We start from the raw sequence: 5,744 nt of genomic DNA, 5'->3' as shown, positions 1-5,744 counted from the left end.
GGACCCCCCTCCACATTAATGATAGAGATCAGGCATTAGTTGATTTAGTAAACTAATTACGTCAAACATAATAGCAGAAGATCTGCAGAGAGAGCGTGCTGGAGATGGATCCCAGATGTGTCTCTATCTCTTCTTGCAGGCCGTTTCCACAGGAGACGTGAGGCGGGAGATCGCATTTTGCAAGAAGACGGGCCTGCGTGTCCTGGGAATCGTGGAGAATATGAGCGGGTTTGTCTGTCCGCATTGCTCGGTAAGTCCACTGTGTCCGCCTGCTGGAAACCCTGTGAAATGGAACTTCCACTGGTTTCTCTGCACGTCCTTCTGGTATCAGCGTTGCCCCTGGTGTCTGTGTGCTTCTGCTCACAGCAGAAAACTTTGACTGGCTGTGGAAAGTCTCCTTGAATATCATGAGATTCTAGGATACAAATGATTAACCAGTGATACAGGACAACCTTTAATTATCTGTTGCTGGGTCTCTGGTGATCCGTAGTGTGTTTTCCATAGATGGTTTTAATTACTCTCAGAATGACCAGTTTTTCATTCAGATCATAAAGTTTATTGACTGCATTTAAAAACAGATAATAACTTAGTATCATTTTTTTATTAAGAAAATATCAATAACCCCTACCAATCTCTGCTTTTGCAACATGCTAATTGATGAAATGTGATATTCTCTGCTAGTGTTTGCAGCCTGGCCTTATAGCAGATGTTTACAGACTTGCCCTGTTTTGTTTCAGGAATGCACACATATATTTTCTAAAGGGGGAGGAGAGGAACTGGCCGAGCTGACAGAATCACCATTTTAAGTTGTGTTGTCTTGGTGTTTAAGATATAAAGGATATCTGTGCTGTTTATAACAGGCAAGCTTTTATGTTTTTATATTATAAATGATAGGAGGCTGGGCTGATTTAGAATTTGTTCCTGTGCTTCTGTAATTACTCTTTGTGTTGTACTGTATATAGCTGATCAATCCAAATGATCTAAAAGTCTGCCAGCTGAAAGCCTGCCAACAAGCTTTCACATACTGTACATGCTGACATTGTCACGTGATGGTAATCAGTGTAATTAAACTGCAAACCAAATTAGTGTTGGCGTAACGAGGCTTGCTTTGGTGATTTTCATCATTTCTTGCTCCATGAAGAAAGATGAACCAAGAAGTGAACTATAAATCCTGGATCTCTGCATTCTCGCCGCAGGCTGTGTCCCTCTGGATCCCCAGCTCACCTCCAGTTTAGAAGAAGGAAGAGATTTCCTGCAGGCCTTCCCGGACAGCGCCACCTTCGGCGCCATCAATCAGATCGCTCACGCAGTGATGACAAGCGTCGCCGAGCGCGGGTGACCCCTGACCCGCCCTGCCAGCCACATGCCCAACTTCTACCTGCTGCCTTTCCCTTCAGAGAAACAAACTGGACGTTTTTCTACACGGACCATGCTGTGTTGTGTCATTAAAACCCCTTGGGACTCTTGCTTATGCACAAGTCTCACTCGCCTTTGGGTTGGAGTTATACTTCAGTCTCCTCTTCTCAGCTGTCTCACTGAGCAGAGAGCAAACACACACTATTGCATGAGGACTCCTCTTAAATAGCAGCACTAGTACTGGCTTCAAACCAGGTTCTTGATCTGTGTGATAAATGAAATGACTGTCAACTTAGGAAATTCAGGAGACAAATGGTCAAGGGGACTCGCACAACTTTCTAATTTAAAGCCCTTATCCCTGTAATAAATCAAATCAAAAGCATCCTTTCCTTCTGTGTGAAAGCAATGCCTAATATTAAATTATTGTGACATTTTTTTAAGGAACGTTTAATTGATGTACTGAACGACTGAAACTGCTCATACATTTTTGTGATGATTTCAAAGCTGTTTTTTTTTACAGCAATGCCCGCTTAAGAGCCAAAGGACCAAAGTCAGCATTTAGCTGTAAAGTCAAATGGTCTTTCTTACAGACCTCAGATGAACCTCCCCTTGCATCATACGTCATGTCTCAAATACTGCATTAGCGCGTGTCAGCTGCAGGAAGAGAACTGGCCCTTCAGCTAGATCATTGATTTAATGATCCCATCCTTCTGTGACCATCAGCCAAGCCTCTCCAGGCGGTGCAGGGAAAGACTAGCACTGACACACTAGCACTCTGGTGTTCGGAATGCTCTCCCATAAAACCGCCAGAATAATGGGGCCACACAAACTTACATAACATTGCTGAACTGTTATCCCCCCATTTAATAACAATATCCCCTTCCCACAGAGAAGATTAACATCCACATAACTGTGCAAGGGATAGAAATACTAGCATAGCCAGAAGCTCACCTTATAAAGGGCAGACGGAGAGTACTTTGAGCACCGCAACTAAAAATACTTTAATAAAATGTTTTGAAGCAGAAATGCTGGTTTTGGAAGACGTGTATAAGGCAATAACATTTGTATGTGATCCATAGGTGAAGAAGTTTACCCACCGTCTCAAAAAGCAGGAGAGGAAGAAGACAGCTCTTTTTTTTTTTTGTAATGCAGGCAGCCATCTTGCTTGTGCAGTATGAGAACAGTGCTCCAAACCAGCTGGGCAGTTAAGAGGTATCAATGTGTATCTCCAGAATCCTGACCAGGTCTAGTGCAAATGATCACATTACTCCTATCCTGGAGTCCTTGCACTGGCTTCCGGTCAAATTCCGTGTGGACTTTAAAATCCTCGTGCTCACCTATAAGGCTCTGCATGGCTTGGCACCTCAGTACCCGTCTGAACTATTATGGCCCTACTCCCCACCTCGCAACCTTTGCTCTTCTAATTCTGCTCTCCTTACTGTCCCCCAAGCCCGTCTATATTGTATGGGTGACAGGGCCTTCTCCTGTTATGCCTCCAAGCTCTGGAACTCTCTCCCCAAGGATATCAGAGTCACCTTCTCTAAACTCCTTCAAAACCAGACTCAGAACCCTCTTCTTTAGAAGAGCCTTAACTTAACTGGTTCCATTCTTTACCCTTCTGCTTTTCCTAGTACCACCATCCATGGTCTCCTCTGTATATTGTAATTGTGTATTTATCTTGTGTATTCTTTTTATTTATTGTTGTCATTCTGTAAAGCGCTTTGAGAAACCACCTTTAAAGGCGCTATATAAAATAAAGTTTATTATTATTATTATCTGAGAGCTGTTTCCACTATATTAACATTCTTAATAGTTCCATCTCTTTCACTGGTACTCAAACGGTCTAGTTCCTTTCAGGCAGAAATCTAATCTTACCCAATTAAAATGTTACAACTGGGATAATTACCGCCTTGTCTTTTTTTTAAGATTAAAGGAAATACTTGCTGCAAACAGAAGTGATGGTAAGTATGTAGGATTTCCAAATGTTCTCCCCGTGAAAGACGTTTTAGACTTAAATATGGTACACAGTCACACCTTAATTTATACCTACTTCACTGCCATCTGCAATCAACACATTTTCAAGCAGTGAATACAAATCACATTGTGCATTTCTAGCATACTACATTTATCAAGGCCTCGGTTTGTGCACTGGATATGGATCTATTTAAACTCCATTGTCAAAGACTTAATACAAATATGTGTAGTTTTAAAGTTCTTATCCATGAAAGTCCTGTGGTTAATCTGATTTACGTCACATAAAAGAAACGATGGCATTCTATATGGTCCAGAAATAAGCCCCATTCAAGGTCCCCTAAAATAGTCACCTTTTTATTCACATTAAGGAAGTCATATCACCCTATCAATCACTCTAATGAAATTTCTAATTGCAGACAATGTTCTTCTCATTATTAATGCCTGGAACTGAAAAGGACACAAGGCAGAAATAGATACAGTCAGATAGTCCCATCTTGCAATTGGTACATTTCCATTTGAATGATACCTAAAGATTTTAATATCAAGAAATCAGTATTAGAAAAACTGATGTTGCCCTATATAGTGTTATATTTGACATGTTACGATGTTTTTGGACATAGGCACACTATGAGAACATAACGCTGGCATGTGTTTAAATTATCCACTCGGACGAAAAAACAGAAAAACTTCACTGATGCCTCTCAGAAACCCGACTACAAATAAACACTTTTACTGAAACTCTCCCTTTTTTAAAATCAGTCTTTGTGATCCCAAATGCAGAATGTACATTTCTTTGAACTAAAATGAGAAATTAAAGCTGGCCAAACATTTAAGAGCTTAGTGTCTACAGGACAGCAGGGAAAAGGATGTCATTGCTCAGAAAGCCAGAACTAGCAGCCCTTAGCAGGGATAGAAGAACTACTCATTTCCAACATTTTTAAAGATAGCTACCGCCATATCTGAGGCACAGGAAACATTTTTGACTTTCTTCCTCATCCAGGATTACTCATACTCCAACTGTCTCCATGATTAAACCATTAATTAGTCACTTAGTAACCAGATCCAAATATTTTAAGAAATCAGATAAGGCTTGTTTTGAATCTTTTTCTAAGCTTCTGCCCCCCCCCAACAAATCCTGACTCTACTGGTTTCACCATTAAGATTCCTCAGCTGTAACTGAAGAACACAAATTTCAAGAGCTGGAAAATGGCCGACACACAGCCTGGACAGGACAGCAGTACTACATTTTCACACCTTGGAGACATGTAGAGAACAGTTGTGTAGATATTCACAAATTCTATTTGAAACAAAATTCTACAGCCCCAAAAAATATGCTATTAAAACATGACTAACAAAAGGAACCTGCATGGTTTATAGGCAGCTGACTACTTTTAAGTGCGAAAGAAAACAAGGTCTCTATTCAAACCATATTTAGAAGGTGATTAGCAGAAATCCGAAAGGCTTAATTATAGCTGAAGTAGGTGTAAAACCTGTCTAAAACCAGTTATGAGTGCATTGTCTGCTGTAAGCAATACCATTAACCTAGAAAACCACAGAGGCTTTATCATATGTATTTCAACTGTGAGATAGGAGAAATAGTTGGTGTGTATATTAAGTTTTACCTTTATTTTTAAATCGGCATGCATGAAATGAATTTTCAGATTCCTTTCAATTATGTTCACATTTTGCACAGCATTAAGTAAATGCCCTTTATCACACTTTTGTCCATATTTGGAGCAAAGTTTATTTTCACACTTTTATGAATCAAGGTCCCCGTGTTGTGAAAAAACTCCCAGCCTGGACCAGAAATCATTAGCAAGGACATACAGAACTGTAACACTTCAGAACTGTTGGGGACCCAGAACAAACCACAACAGAGGAACCGTCTTCAACAACAGGGCTGTCCAGTCCTGGTCCAGGAGAGCAGCTGTCTGCAGGTCTTCTTTCCAGCACAATTCTTAATGACTTCAACCAGCAACTTATTGGCTTAATTGGACATACGTAGCAGGTTCTCCTAATCCCTTCAGGTGCTTTAAAAAGAACCCAAACCTGTTGAGACACGGGCTCCCTCCAGGACCAGGACTGAAAACCAGTCCACTGCACTGGTCTGCAGTCTCTTGGATCAACTGGGAACCATCAGGTAAGACGTATGCAACTATACCACTGTTAGGAACACATCCAGGTGCATCAACAGAAATGCCCCACCCCAGACGGTCCACGCACAATACACTTCAAAGGGCGTTTGTGAAAATGGGGCTCTTTGAGGGCAAGTTTCCAGAAAGTCTAGAATAACAAGGAATTTTTAAACCATGCAAAACTAAATCATGCAATGTCATGAAGAGACCAGCTTTTTAGAAATGGAAGTGGGTGAAGATGCATTTCTAATTTCCAATAACAAAATTAAGAGGTGTGGG

The 5,744-nt window shown here is 40.9% G+C and overlaps 1 long non-coding RNA gene across 1 annotated transcript; it reads left to right on the top strand.

The window, feature by feature from the left end:
* Positions 1-1,478, top strand: LOC148645184 (uncharacterized). Its single transcript, XR_015928245.1, has 2 exons — positions 1-250; positions 738-1,478. It is a non-coding gene; the product is annotated as an uncharacterized LOC148645184 (long non-coding RNA).
* The last annotated feature ends 4,266 nt before the right edge of the window (positions 1,479-5,744 follow it).

Source organism: Lepisosteus platostomus, chromosome 19 (genome assembly GCF_059453375.1).
Source record: "Lepisosteus platostomus isolate fLepPlt1 chromosome 19, fLepPlt1.hap1, whole genome shotgun sequence".
NCBI lineage: Eukaryota > Metazoa > Chordata > Actinopteri > Semionotiformes > Lepisosteidae > Lepisosteus > Lepisosteus platostomus.
The sequence above is the reverse complement of the archived record's forward strand: the minus strand, read 5'-3'. Positions and strand labels throughout refer to the sequence as shown.